Genomic DNA, 16,445 nt, shown 5'->3' on the forward strand with positions numbered 1-16,445 from the left:
TTTTATAAAAGTTGATTAATAGATTCTTTTATGAAATCTTTTTAATAAGATCGTATTTTAATTTTTCTCTTTCATCGTTTGTATTAATTAATTATATTAATATTCTATTACAATACATTTTTTATCTATTCCACACATTATCTTTTCTATCTTCTTTTACTTTTTTAATTGATCTTTTTACTTTATTTTTAATTGTTTATTTTACTTTTACTTCTTGTATATAGATTTATTATAATTCATCACAGGTTTTTTTTTAATTTAAGTGATATTTTAGGTTATATTTTACCATTGATACTTTTAGTTTGTTTAGTGTATTTTTTTAGTCTGTGTTTAATATAATAATCTGTAAATATCTATTATATTATATAAAAATTAAATTTATGCACTTAATGATAAAACTGTCATGGCATCACTGGCATATTTTTTATGGTGTTTTTCAATTTATTTTTTTAACTCATTAAATTCAGTTTATTATAATAAATCAGTTATATCAACTAATTGATTTGGTTAATTATTTAAATATCATACAATTTATTATCATTTCCATCAATCAATTAATTGTAATTCAAATTGAATGATTATTTTATTACAAAATTATTATTTTCTAACTTATTTATGGGCAATACATATATTAATTATAATCGCAAATTAAGCTATTTTACATTAAATAACTTATATAATGGTCATCTCATTTATTATCGTAAATGCTGAATTAAATAAGTCATTATTACTTTTGATTTAGAATTAAATGAGAATAAAATCAAAGATACTATTTTATTTAGCCTTTAGGGTTTAATGGGTGTCACACTCAAATATAAATAGTGACTTCTGGATTTTGGTCTCCAACACATCAAAGCCACTTCCATAACTCTTTTTCCATAAAAGGAATTGCGATTCAACTATATCAGGGATATAGAAGGTTTTCAAAGAACAAGAGAATGGTTTGAATTTGCATGAATTATAAATGTTCGAACTTATGATGTTTCAGTTGGTTGTGGTTACGAGAATGACTCTAATCTATACATGTCTAAGGACTATAATAGATTAAATATTATTTATGTAATTTATTTCTAATTTTGGTATTTGATTAAATTAGTTTTAGATAAATTTAAATTGTTGACTTAATTTATATATTACGACTATTCTTTTTGAATATATTATTTTTACAGTTTTTAATATAAAATTTCTTTTTTTATAATTTTTAAGTTTATTTTCTTTCTTAGATATATGTATCACCTTTTTTTCTCATTTTATATTTCAGATTAGTAACGCAATTATTAAGAAAAATGTATTTTAAAAAAAAAATAATAAAATATCACTATTTAAAACAAAGAAAGATACGTGAAAAAAAGGAAAATGAAAAATTAAAAATCACTATTAGAAGAAAAACTATTAATATGCGTATAGATGGGGCCGGAATTGAGGAATATATATGGATATAAAAAATAAAAAATTATTACACGATTGTAGAATAAAAAATAATTATATATATATAACGAAATAATTATAAAAATGGAAAGTCCCATCCAAATTTGAAAAGAACAAAACGACTTACATAGAAATGGTTCTCATGGATAATAAGGTAAGTTGATTATTTTCCATGATTATTTCAAGTGATGCTAGGTCCATTTTATAAATATATTTTGTTCATATTTTAAGTTCATTTGATAAGTAAACCCTTGCACTTATCAAAGACGGTGCGATTTTATAGATTTATAAGTTCTAATAGCCTTTATATTTAATTTGTTTTATAGTATGATAATAGCCAATATATTTGTTGATGAATTCAACTATTACTATATTATTTATGATCACATTCATTATATATGTCTGATTTATTGAAAAAAGTAGATTATTAAAACCGATTAATAACTATTTTAGAATTAATCCAATTAACACTAAATTAAAAAAACAATGCATAACATGTTACTTTTTTATTAATCAAATTATTATAATTTAAATTAATTTAAAAAAATCATTTAAAATTATAAGTTCAATCTTGTCACGTGTATGGCACGGGTAATTACACTTGTATTTAAAGAATATCTAGCTATTCTAAAACAATATGGAACAGAAACAATAAGTATTTTATTAATTCTACTCTATCATAAATATTTTATTTTGTTTTTATATTAAAATAACTATTATTTTAAATTTTAATAATTTATTAATTATTTTATATCTATTATACTATTATATACTACAAGTATTTATTAAAAAATAATTAAAATAAGTGAGTTTATAACTAAAATCAAAATAAATTAAATAGAAGTAAATTATTTGATGAAAGATATCTATATATATTATAATTTACAAATAAATTAACAACAAATATGACAGCATGGTGGCTTTGAAAGGCACCTTTTTAATTGAGGATAGGGATTCAAAATCCACCCAAGCATTTTGAAAAAGTTTTAACTTCCAGTGATTCGGTCGGATCGATCTCACCGAGTTTGATCAGTTTTCAACGATTCACTCCAGATTTTGACTGGTTTGCGCCGGTTCTCTGCCTTATTCGATTCAAGCATCGAACCAAACCGATATTAAATCTGATTCATCGATTTTTTGGTTCAACCGATTGTTCTGATCTGATTTTAATAACTATGGTCAGTGGGACACAGGTTATGAAACTAAAATGGTAGCTAATTTTTTTCATGGTTAGACTTTTTTTATTTTTGCATGTTTGTTATGTTATTTAAAATACCAATGTTATGAAATAAAGAAATTTTTTGTTCCATTGATTTATGTTGATTTTATTTGGCTGTAAGGTTTGGAAGTGGAAGAATCAGAGCACTATTTTGAGGAGTCAGTCTGTGCCCCCGATTCAGCCGAAGGTTTCCATGTTAATGTTGAAGGGAGTTTCGTAGGCGAGGAAGAGAGTGAAGGATTCGAAGGTTTTGAAGCAGAGTTGGACATACATGACGAATTTGGAGATGGGTTCTATGACAACTGGGAAGAATGGACAACTGATGAAATTGCGGATCTAGGTTGTATGAATATGAAGGAAATCACAGTGGAAGAGATTAAAAGTCTCCATTTTTTGGATCAAAAAGTTACATTTTTATTCTACAACTTATATACAAAAATGAATAGGTTTGTTGCTCGAAGGTATAAGTGTCGACAAACTATAAATAATGAGGTGACACAACAATCTTTTGTATGTTTTAGGCAGGACTTTTGGAAGGAAAAATTGTGTGATGTAGTCGCTGCTTAAAAACGTGAGCCAAAGGCAAAGACTAGATGTGGGTGTGAGGCGGAGATGCGTGTTCATGTGAACAAGGATAGTGGCCGATGGATTGTAACCTATTTTCAAGAAGTTCATAATCACAAGATGGTTGAGGACACATTTAAATTTCATGCTTCCAAGACATAGAAGGATGAACTCTGCGACAATTGATCAGATGAATATAATGTTGAAAATGGGCATCAAGACATCACAAATTTATGCATCCATTGTGCAGATAGCAGGGGCTGTGAAAATGTTCTATTTTTGAAGAGAGACATGTATAATCAAATTGACAAGCAATGGAGCATTATTTGTGGGGATGCAAATGTATGCCTTAAGTTGTTGCAATGTATGGAAGCAGAAAATTTAGGAATGTGTGTTAGATACCTAGCGGAAAAGGAAGGTCGTCTGGTGGATTTGTTTTAGTCTAGCAACTGTAGTCAACTAGATTATGAAGCATTTGAGGATGTTTTAGCATTTGATTCCACATATCGCAAGAATAAGTACATATGTTCCCTAGTGGCTTTCTCGGGTGTTAATCATCACAATCAACCAATAGTGTTTGCTGCTACCCTTGTAGAAAATAAGACTGTGGAAACATATAAGTGGCTACTTCATTAATTTTCAGAAACCTTGAAGGGCAAGGCCCCGGGATGTGTCATCACTGATGGTCATGGAGCCATGAAAGAAGGCGATTGAATAAGTTTCTCTAAAGTCATATCATCGTCTATGTGCATGACACTTACTCTGGAATTCAACCTCAAACATAAGCAATCTTGTGTTCACATACAAATTCAAGAAATGCATGTTATTTAACTATGAAGTTATGGAGTTTGAAGAATGGTGGAACAACGTGGTTTCCGAGCTAGGCGTAAAGGACAATCCTTGGATGTGTGATCTTTATGCTAGAAGATGTATGTGGGAAACTACACACATCTGTGGTCATTTATTTGGGGTCTTTCGAACTACCTCAAGGTGTGAGGGACTTCACTCTATGTTGGGTAAATTTGTGCATTTCTAGCACAACTTAAAAGACTTTGTTGAACAATTCTCTAGATGTATAAGTCAAATGAGGTCTCAGGAAGCATTGTCTGACTTACGATCAATTGTTGATGAGATAGTACTACAAAGCCCTCTACGATTACTAGAAAGGCCTGTGGCAAGTGTTCTGACAAGAGAAATCTTTCTTCTTTTATGAAAAATGCTTTCATGTGCTTACACGTTAAAGGTACGTTCGTGTACATTCACAGCATATTCAAATATTTACACGTTATCCCGGTCTGGAATTTTCCCCGAGAGTGGCGTATTTCACATTATCAGAATGGACCATTCTTCAAGTGTTCGTGCATGAGGATAGAGACCTTTGGGATTCTTTGTGACCATATTATTGTAGTATTAGTCCACCTTGATATCATTGAAATACCTGCTAGTGTAGTGTTGGAGAGGTGGTCGAAAGATGCCCGTTCAAGGGTGAGGGCTTTCATGGAAAAAAGGGCCATTTTGCTGGGATCCGATGGTTACGTACCGTAATTGGATGTTGAACTATTTGTGCAGGGAGTTGTGTGTACTTGCTTCTGCATGAGTGGATGATTTTGTTGATGTAAATGTGAAAGTGATAAATAAAATTTTGCACTTGAAAGGCAAGACACTATCTCCAACGGGGGAAGGAGTTGACCATCCGGTGTCTTCTACTCTCGAGGATGGCATAAAGGATCCTCAGGTTGTACATCATTGCAAGCAGCGTAAAATTGGTATAGGTAGCCAGCCATAAGCCAAGGGTGTAAAAAGATGTGGAATTTGCCGCGCAGTTGGCTATAACCGGTTATCTTGTTCACAAAGACAAACCAGGGGTAAGGTCAATTTTTTTTGTGGTTGAGGTACCCAAGGGAGGGCGCAGAAGGCGATTTATGAAGAGACTAATGACAATGAGTATAAAAATATAATGGAAGAGGTTATTGTCATTTGTCGTTGATGTTATGGCTTTGGTTCGTGTTACTTTGGCTTAGGTTGGTGAAGTAGATTAGCTGAAAACTCATTGGAGCGGTCAGAACGCTAGTGAGAAAGATGAAGACGACTCATTCGACAAAGACCATTACCTGGATGTATCTCTGTCTGAGCGATAGGAGTTAAAGATTCATTTGTTGAAGCAATGTTGATTTAACCTTGTTTAAGATGTGTTTTACTTTTTCATACTAAACTAATGAGTAAAGCGTACCGGGTGTTTCAATTGTGTTTTATTTTTATGGATTACATTAATGATTTAAATATGATGTGCACAATAGACTAGATAAGCCAGTCACTAAAACTAATGAGTAAAGCATATTTGGTGTTTCAGTTGTGTTTTATTTTTGTGGATTGTTTTATATTTGTGGACTAAACTAATGATTTAAATGTGATGTGTACAATAGACCAGACAACGCAAGTCACAAAAAGGTAGGTGAACATTTTATTGCATCACAAATTCAAAGTTGAAATGCATAATTCAAAAGTTTAAATCCATAATTCAAAGGCATGACAAAGCACGGGATAGTTGGAGAGCATCCATATTCCCAATACCATTAATGTCCAAGGACAAAGACAAATGGCAAAAAACCATAACAAAAGCATAGACAAAAGACAAAAACACCATAATAAAGCATGACAGGGTTGATAATCCTAATGGCAATAAGGTTTAAAGGTTGAGATGCATGTGCAGATAACGGTAAAATTTTTGACTCCAATCTAAGACGTAAAAGCATGATTGGTAATCCATTATGTTTGCTCGTTGAATGAAGCCATTAACAAAGCAACAACAGTGTGCAATCTGACACCCTTTTCCTCCATCTACATGTTATAGGAAGCGATAGTTTTAGCAATACAATTAATTCAAATCACAACTGTAAAAACAACATACATGAAGCATAAGATTGCGTTGGAAGGAACCACCCATGACCATCCAGTGGAGGACCCAAATAGCTGAGGTCTCACTACAGCAATATAAGCATTGGCATTAAAATAGGCAACGAAAAAAATAAGCACCCATAATTACAGCAGGTCTTCATAAGTGACACATATACATTGAATGAGCAATAGGAAGTCTATTGACAATGGTAATTCCAGAACATGTTACACCTCCCGCCTTGGTGGAGAAGTCTTCTTCATACGTTGGGTTAGCCATGATTGCGGCCACATTGTCTCCCTAATTGGTTGAAAAATGTTGTAAGAATTTATAAGAATTTGAAAACGTGCATTCAGAGATTGCAAAAAAATGTTGGTTTTGAAAGACTTACCACCTTTTTTATGAATGACTTTCGCTTGAAAACCTCATCATCTCCCGTCAATGCATCTAAGTAATACATCATGTCCTCCCTGAATGCAAGGACCATGAGGTACCAATGTGCAGAGTCCTCCTTTATTGGGAGGTATGCATGTGGGTAACAATGGGTGAGCATGAGGTAAGTGCATATTTTTCTATCGCATAATGCATGAAGCACAAGGAATAACAAAAGAAGTCAAGTATTTGCATAGTTAAGGGTTAGAGATGGCTTCATCCATGTTTTTGAAAAGTTTGCTACCAGCTGCTTGACCGATTTTCCTTGACGAACATCTCTCTGCGCAACATGGATTTGGGTCAGCGTTTATAAACTAAGTACTATGAAAATACTTACATGCCAAGGGTCGATAATATAAAAACTAATGGAGGTAGACACCAAATGTTTGGCCCCTCCATGGCATCGTTATACTTAGTTAGCAGCATCGCAAACATGTGGAAGATATTATCCACTGGAAATGAGCCTGCGGTGAGGCTCAAGATGTCCTCCCTGGTGAGTACTAAATCACCAAATTTTATTAGCTCCTCCCTGCATTGAGACAGGTTGTTACGAGTCCATGCTAGGCTAATATGATATGCAAAGTTAAAAAACTTAAGACGACATAACTTAAAAGACGAAAAGAGCCTCACAGTGGGTTTTTTGGGGGATTGAACGCATAGCATGCGGCCCATCTTTGTGGCTCTATCCAAGAATTTATAGTGGACAGATGCATGTGGAAAGTGTTGACATGTATCCCTGAAATTTTTTTTCCGGTGGGGGCTATGGAGGAAAATTGTTCATGACACTACCAAATACCTTGACTATATTAATCCCACCATTGTTGGGGCCAGCGATGTCACCAGGATAATTTCTTTTAATCCCAGTCTCTTGGATGATACCAATACTAATGGACAAACGGATCTTTCCATGACCTCTAAGTAATCCATTTTTCAGGAAGTATTCAGGAAGGCTAACGGTTGGTTGGTAAAACATCATAGTTGGTCGTTCCAATTAGAGGTGGTGGACACGACTTTGCGAGTCCCATGTTCCTAGACAAAGTAACCGCAGTAAGGACCGAAGAAAAGGAAGTCGAGGTGAATTGTAATCCTTGTGTGGTTCTCAAATTTGTAACTATTCCATGATTAACATCCGATGAAGCGATAGTCTTCCATGTGGTTCCATCGCCAATGCCTTGCAATGAACAATGGGGAGGCAAATGAAGAAGAATGTCCCTAAAGGTGCAAGGAATGTTTTTTTGTTGAAGATATGTATGGTTCTTGTCTTCTTATGATTTATTCGAGCCCTAGAAGAACTATTGTTGGCACCATCCAAATCCAATAAGGATACAAAAAATATTGTATATATATATAAAATACGAGCAATACTCTTTATGAAGAGAAATTGTAATCATGACCCAAATCATGTCCAAAAAACACATTGTGTTCTAATAAGAAAGCAACCACAGGTCTAGTAGAGTAGGCCTTGAATATGGGTGACATTTTAAACCGTGAACCAAGAAAAAAACCTAGGCCATTAAATAACACATTCCATGATTTATAACAAATAAATAGTTCACTTAAAAAAATAACAAATTTTTTCATCACCAAAATATAAGAATTTTTTTCTTATTCTTATTTAATGACTTAAAATATTTTCTACCTTTTTGACAATATATAAAAATGATTAAAATATACAACTAAATTTGAGAAAAGACTTGTTTATCGTCAGCATACCTTTGATGGTGGTATTCGTGACAACCCTTTGTGGCAACTAGATCTTCTGGAGATACGTCCTTCATAGGATCTACCACCAGGATATGTGTCGTCGTCGTTAGGTATTATAATGGGAATAAAAGCATTTGTCTTGAACAACTCCATGTTCTTCAATCCGTTATTGAATGGTCTTCTAGTTAGAGTTGTTGTTGCTGACATATTGGTATTCATGTCTGAGAGCTCATTTTTCACAGTCGATATTCCCAAATGATTTACCTTGTCCGTATTCTGGGAACCTACGAGCTTCATAGTGTTCTTCTCAAGACAAAGCAATTTTGAACACAACACGTAGATGCTGACCTCCATCCTTGCATGCTGGTTTGAGACGACTCAACTTTCATGGCCAACGTATCCACAACATTAGGAAGTGCCTTAATGGCAGCGATGAGCTCAGTTTCATGGAGCTTGAGTCTGCATTCATGATAGATTTCTGAGATTCGTTCTTAGTATAACGTCAAAAACATGACATGCATGGATAAAATATTTACTTACATTATCTGATGGCTTTGTAAGGGTGGCTCCTCCGGGGATTTGCACACTCTCTTTGAGCTGCAAAATGCTTTCTTGCCATGGAATTGCAAGCATTTCCATAGTCGTTTCTATATATGCTTGAGTTAACCTCCATCGGGGATAGGTACATGATATTTTCTTCATAGCCTCTTTATAAAGGAAACATATATTTTTAGTACATCCCCAGTGACTTGTATTTGTTTGAATTTAAAAAGAAAAAATAAATTTTGTAAATGATGCCTTTTTTAAACCTCGGATAGGCCATGAAAGCAGCATTGCCATTCCCATGTAAGCAGGACAGCAAATCCAGGTATATATGTAAGAAGTAAGTTGCCGAAATTATGTTACCTACTTGCACCATGTCGCTATTGTCAAAATCCATCCAGTCATAGTAGGCGACCAGAGGTTAATATCATCTATCGAAGAGGGGAAAACCAACTCATTTTGAGGTTTATTTATATTAATTATATCATGCGGAACTTTTTTGTTCTAAGATACGTTACATTTGGCCAAAGTCAGATCTTAGGAAAATGTAACCTCATCACAAATGGGTTCAATATTTGTGTTAATATTGTCGTGACCAAGGTTTTGAAAATCAGACCAGTCATCTAGTCGCTCTAGTCACTGGTTCATTGGTTCATTGATCCAACCAGTCTGACCGGTGGTTCAACCAAAAAAACTGTTTTAGAATAGAATAATAAATAAATTATAAATAAACATCTTAAAATATAATTATAATCTAACATAAATATTAAAATATCTTCAAAATTTAAAACACTGCATAAAATATCATCAACCAAATTCATATGATTTTATCAAAATAAAAACTCAAAAAGTTATAACCCTAATTCAGATGTCTTCCCCAGGTAATTAATGAGTATTATGTATGGCAAACACTTTGGATACAAATAATTACTAATGATGATTTCACTGGAAACTTGTTTTTGACCCACTCCATATAACCCCCATCCCATGTCTTTCACATTCTTGTAGCCTTAACAAATTCACATCAAACACAAAGTTATTAGTCTTTTCATCCATGAAAAGCCACGTACATAACATGATAATATAACCCTATAATACACATAAGCGTAGCCTCTGCTATATATTTAAGGTAGAGTGATAATAGCTTCTATATTATATAATGTGAGGGATGAACTACAGCTACACTTACATCAGCAACAAGATCGATAGTTTCATACAAAGATCTCACTCAACTTTGGCAATCCTAAAATAAAGACAAGAAAAAGTTGGAAAAAATAAACAACAAACTGAAAATCCTCAGTGAAGAAGAAGATAAGAGTTACCACGATGAGATATTCTTCTTTGTTGCAAACAGATGAAACCTCGTTTAGAAAGTCTGGATTCTTCACCTTACCTGCACCCCAAAATCAAAACTTGAATAATCTCAATTCACCAAAGTCCCACCATTGTTATGATGATGATAAGATTAAAGAAAGGAAAAGGTTGTTACCTTTGGGTGTATCCAACATGTATGGAATGTTAAAAACAACAGCAACATTCAGCAACAAACATTTAAAGGGTGACACTAAATTAATCATCAACAACACCATATCTAAACTCAACAATCAGCATTCAGTAGTTACAAAACATTGAAAATAGCAATACATTATAAAACACTAAAATAGCACACCAGTACATTATTAAATAGCAACACCATTCAGCAAGGCAATGATGACACTAAATTAAACACCGAATTGAATTTCAGAAATTAAACAGAGCATTAGCGAGGCAGAAATTCAAAAGTTCAAAATAACACTAAATTAAATAGAACATTTAGCAAGGAAGAAGAAAAAGAACATTAGCAACACTATTCAGCAAGGCAGTGATGACTGACGTATTTTGCTAGTAAAGAATTTTATAAAAATATAGTCGCGTTGTAAGTATAGATTCTAAAACAACAGAAAATCCCTTCGTAGAAACATTTGGTTGTCACAAGTAACAAACCCCTTTAAAATTGATAACCGAGTATTTAAACCTCGGGTCGTCTTCTCAAGGAATTATAGGGAGGTATGTTCTTATTATTGGTTATGAGTCTTGTAAATTGGAGGTTTAGAAAGTGAGGAAGAAGTATGTTAAATGACAAGTAAAATAAATAAATAACTGTAAAATAAACTCTTGGCAATATATGAGAAATTGAAAGTCCTATCCTAGTTATTCTTATCAGGTGTGATGAGAATTGGGTTTTAATCCCACTTAGTTATCCTTTATTAAACAAAGGAAGGTCAAGTGGACTAATTAGTTTGATCCTCAAGTCCTAGTCAATCCCTGTGGGAGGACTAGCTTTAGAGTGATCTAGATCAATTAGAATCTGTCAATTTCAACCACTGCTGAGTTTGACAACTCAAGAGTCACCAATTAATCAACCAGAACCAAGAATATAGAAAACTAAATTAAAATCATAAATATCTGGAATATATTGAATAAAGATGTCAAGTATAACATGGACAATATTCATAAGCCAATTGGGCAACATAAATCAAATACAAATAAAAGCTTCAGAGTAAACAAAAATAGAAGAGAAACATAAATTATTGAACCTGGTATGAAGAAACAATCATAATCCTAATAGAAATCCTAATCCTAAATCCTAAGAGAGAGGAGAGAACCTCTCTCTCTAAAATCTACATCTAAAACCTAAAATTGTGAGTAATGATTGAATTTCCCAGTCCTCTCCTGAGTCTCTGCACGTTTCCTGACTTTAATCTGTATTTCTGGGCCGAAAACTGGGTTGAAATGCGGCCTAGAATCTCTGCCAGCGATTTTTGTAATTCTGCAGATCGCGCACGTCACGCGTCTGCGTCTTCCACGCGATCGTGTCACTCAGCGTTTTTCGTACCACGTGTGCGCGTCGTCCACGCATTCGCGTCGTTCGTGCAGCTTCCAATCCGCGCGGTCGCGTCAGGCACGCGAACGCGTCACTCTAATTTCTTCCATTTCGCGCGGTCGCGTGAGCCATGCGACCGCGTGACTTCTCGCTGGTCATCTCCTCAATTCCTTGTGTTCCTTCGATTTTTGCACGCTTCCTCTTCATTCTCTAAGCTATTCCTTCCCTATGAAGCCTGAAACACTTAACACACAGATCAAGGCATCGAATGGTAATAAGAGAGGATTAAGATTAGCTAAATTAAGACCAAAGAAGCATGTTTTCAATCAAAGAACTAAACTAGGAAGGAATTGTAAAATCATGCAAATCCTATGAATAAGTGGGTGAAAAGCTTGATAAAACCACTCAATTAAATACAATATAAACCATAAAATAGTGGTTTATCAACCTCCCCACACTTAATCATTAGCATGTCTTCATGCTAAGCTCAAGGAGACAAAATAAATGAGTAGGGAAAAGCAGGATTCATGCAATGCAACCTATGAATGTGAATGCAACTACATGCTAAAATAATTATACCTACTTGGTAAAAAAGTAAATAAATCCTTCAAGAATAAATATGAACTGGACTTCACTAATTCAAATCACAAAATACAATACAAATAACTTGCAAGAAGAAGATAGCTCATGAAAGCAGGGAACATAGAATTGAGCGCTGAACCCTTACTGGTAGTGTATATTATTCTAACTCTCAAGTGTCTAGGGTTAATTCTCTCAATTCTCTACTAATATTGCTTTCTATAGCTTGCTCTTCATCTAACAATCAACAAAAATTTAATGCACCAATACACAAATCAAGAGGTCTTTTAAGGGTTGTAATGGGGTTAGGGTCATGGTAGGATTGTATTTGGCCAAGTGGACTAAAATCTGAATCCTTAATTAACATAAACTTTCCACCTAACTTAAGACAATCCATTTAATTAAAATGGAGAATCTAACTTTCCATTAACTGTGTTTTCCACATATTCATGCATCCTAAATTTGAGTACAGTACATATGCATTGATACCAACACTTACTTTGGGGCATTTTTGTCCCCTTTTATTATTTGATTTTTTTCTTTTTTTCACTTTTTTTTATTTTTCTCTTCTTTTTTTATTATTTTTCTTTTATTTTTCTCAATTCATATGATTAAAGTATTGAATGCAATAATATGTGTTCAACTATTATTTTGCACATTTTCACTAAAATATACAACACCCAATTACTCAAACCAAATATTTTCAAATCCAACTTCCCCACACTTAAATCATGATCACGTTTACTGGTCTAAGCTAATCAAGGGTTCAAATTAAGGACATTATTGTTTTCCGCTTAGAGTTAGTAATGAGCTAAAGTAAAGAACAAATGGGTAAAATAGGCTCAAATTGGTTTGCAAAGGATAATGGAAGGGTAAGGCCATATGGGTATGTAAGCTTAGTGAAACAAGGCCTCAATCATATAAGTGCATGCATACATCAAACAGTTGAAATATAGAATTAAGCAAGACAAGATTACAATTTTAGAGAGAATAACACACAAAAATGAAATATATTGGTTGATAAAATGCAACCAATCAAGTAGGCTCAAAATCTCACTGGTTTTGTGTGTTCGAGCTCTAAACTATGTTCCAAAATAATATTTCTTCGTACAAGTTTTTTTTCAAAAAGTTTTTAATTCAAATTAGTGAAATACTATAAAAAGTTTCTTGAAAAAGAAAATGTTACTTCAACCAAGTGGTAAAATATGCACAAAACAAAATAGACATGCAATCAAACATGCAAATGCAACAATGAAAAACAAAAATTGGTGTTGAGAAGGGATTAACTGACTCGTGGAGATCGGTATCGACCTCCCTACACTTAAAGATTGCACCGTCCTTGGTGTATGCAAAGATGTGCAGGTGGCGGGGGTTGTGGTTCCTCAGCCGGTGCTCGTTGTAGAGTCTTTCTCTTTACTCTTCCTGGTGGCCAGCCTGAAAAAGGGAGAAGAGAAAGGGACATGAAGTCAAAGGGATAGAGCAAGGGAGAGGGTAGTACTAGTAAGAATCATGCCAAAATAAAGAAGAATGTCGTTAACACATGGTCACGATTCCATGAAATTAGGACATCAATGGAAGCATAGCATGATAAATTGAGGCAATTAAATGCAAGATGTTTATTGGCATGCTGGCAAAGGCATGAGTAGCGTAAATCAAGCATTAAAAGCCTTAATGTATTATTAGTCATGAGAAACTAACAATAACGTTTGTATTGACAATTATATTTAATTAATAAAATTTTGAAAAGGGTTTTGTGAAAAACAGGCATTAGAGTAGAAGGATAGAATAATTAAGAATGCAAAACGCCATACGGGTTTTTTCACAAACACAAAGCATGCATATTAAATAAGGTATGAAAAGTATTAAATTGAACATGCAAGCACCCTTAAAAAATAATATATAATTGTCAAGCAATTTCTTAACAATCCACAAGCAAAATAATGACCCAAATAAATTTCTAACACCAATTGAAAGGAAAGAAGAAAGAAAAAGAAAGGAAGGAAGAAAGAAATAAGAAGGGAAAGAAAAGATTTAGATTTGGGGAAGAAAAGATAAGATATTTGGCTGATTTGGATAAGTTATGCGGCGCAGGCGACGCGAGCGCGTGGGGCATGCAGTTGCGTGAGTCGCGCTCTGATGAAGTGACGTTAACTCGTGTGGCACGCGGACATGTGACTCGATATGTGCTCGTGGCGCGAGTGTAGCCTCGCGTACGCACAACTCTCTGTTTAAATGCATTTTTGCCAAAAATCTGGGGTGACGCGGTCACATGGTTGACGCGATTGCGTGGATGGCCTAAATTTGAAAATGGCGCGGACGCGTGGGGCATGCCTATGCGTGGCAGGGCTTGTGCTTCTAGCACGAGTCCAGCCCAATTCTAGCTCAACTTTCGGCCATACACCCTTTTTACGTCGATTTCAGGGCACGCGTTCGCGTGGGTAACGCGGACGCGTGGCAGGCATTTTTCCCACATGACGTGGATGCGTCAACGATGCGGTCGCGTGGATCAATTTGTGCCAATAGCACGCCTCCAGCCACGCTCTCGCATGACTCTCTGTTCAATTTTGTTTTCTTCTCAATGCACCTATGACACGGACGCGTCGGTGATGTTGGCGCGTCGCATGCGATTTATTTTTTTAATGCAGTATGCATAATGCAATGAATGTTATGCAAAATTTCAGGTTCAATCAAAACTCAAAAATAGACAAAAATTTAAACTGAAAAAGGAACGGTCATACCATGGTGGGTTGTCTCCCACCTAGCACTTTTAGTTATAGTCCTTAAGTTGGACATTTGGCGAGCTCCCTGTTATGGTGGCTTGTACTTGTATTCGTCCAGAAATCTCCACCAGTGTTTGGAATTCCCACAGCCTCCGAGATCCCAAACTAGGCACAGAAAGCCTTCAAGCAAGTTAAAGCAAGTGACAAGGCCCCAAGAGTGTTGATTGCCAGAATGGATTCTGGAGTCCCAAACCTTGCTTTTGCACCCATCTTCTTGTTGATCGTTATGATTCCATCCGGGTAGCAAGCAATCTGAATTCTCACTAAAGTGGCCAAACAACTTCCTAGACCCATTCAGTTGAGCTTTACACCAACCTTTGCATTTAAACTTCAAGCTTCCAACCATAATGAACTTTGCAGGACAATTATTACCACTGACCATCTTCCTCTTACTCTTAATGCCACAAAGAGCTCTAAGTTGACCATCTGTCTCCAGTAGCCCATATTCAAGTGGAATTAGAAAGATGAGGGATATAAATTTTACCCACTTGAATGTTGTGAAGGATGATGGCAACTTAGGGGGAGGTGTTTCTAATGAACGTGCAAGCTCCACTCCCTTGTGCTCTTTTTTGACAACTACCACCTCTTTGCAGGATTCTTCAATTTCAACCTCTTCCTCTTGGTAGCTTTCTTCTGATTTAATCTCTTCTTCATTGTTCACCAAGGGCATGGGAGGTGTACTTCTTCTTCTTTAATTTCCAAGTCAAGTCCAATGGGAGAGGATTCAAATGTAGATAAAAATTCATTAATGATTGAATCCATCTCTTGATCATCCCCTTCAAAGTCTTCAACCATGATATGCTTTGGAGGTTGTACACCCTCCTCAACATCAACATCAAACACCTTGGAAGGAGGCTCTATGAATGGATTTCCCAATGGAGGCTCAGCATCTCCTAAATCTTCGACCACTTCTTCTTCTTCAATAATTCCGAATTCCTCTATTTGTTCCAGTACAAAGTCATGATCCTTACTGTCCACTGGAGTCTCTAGTATCTCCTTCATGCTACATTCTTCATTAGATTCTCCACATGAAGCCATGAGGGTTCTTTGAGTGTCCAAACGTCTGGAAGGTAATTGATTTATTGCTTGCTCCAGTTGATGAAGGGTTGCATGAAATTGATCTACTATTTCCTTGAGGCGAGCCTGTGATTCTTGGGTCGATGGATAGGGATATGGTGCATATGGAAGTGGTGGTTCTTGGGAGTAATTGGATTGGAATTGGGGTGATTCTATATATGGTTCATACGATTCATAGGGTGGTTGGTATGGGGGATATGGGTTAGGGTCATAAGGAGGTGAATGGCGGAAAGGGGCTTGTGAGTATGGTGGTTCAAAGCTATGTTAAGGGGGTGGTTCATTGGCATATGATGGGGCTTGTTGGTAACTACAAGGGGTCCACCATACCTATCATCTTGGTATGCATTATAGAATGGTCTTCGT

Source organism: Arachis duranensis, chromosome 1 (genome assembly GCF_000817695.3).
Source record: "Arachis duranensis cultivar V14167 chromosome 1, aradu.V14167.gnm2.J7QH, whole genome shotgun sequence".
Lineage (NCBI taxonomy): Eukaryota > Viridiplantae > Streptophyta > Magnoliopsida > Fabales > Fabaceae > Arachis > Arachis duranensis.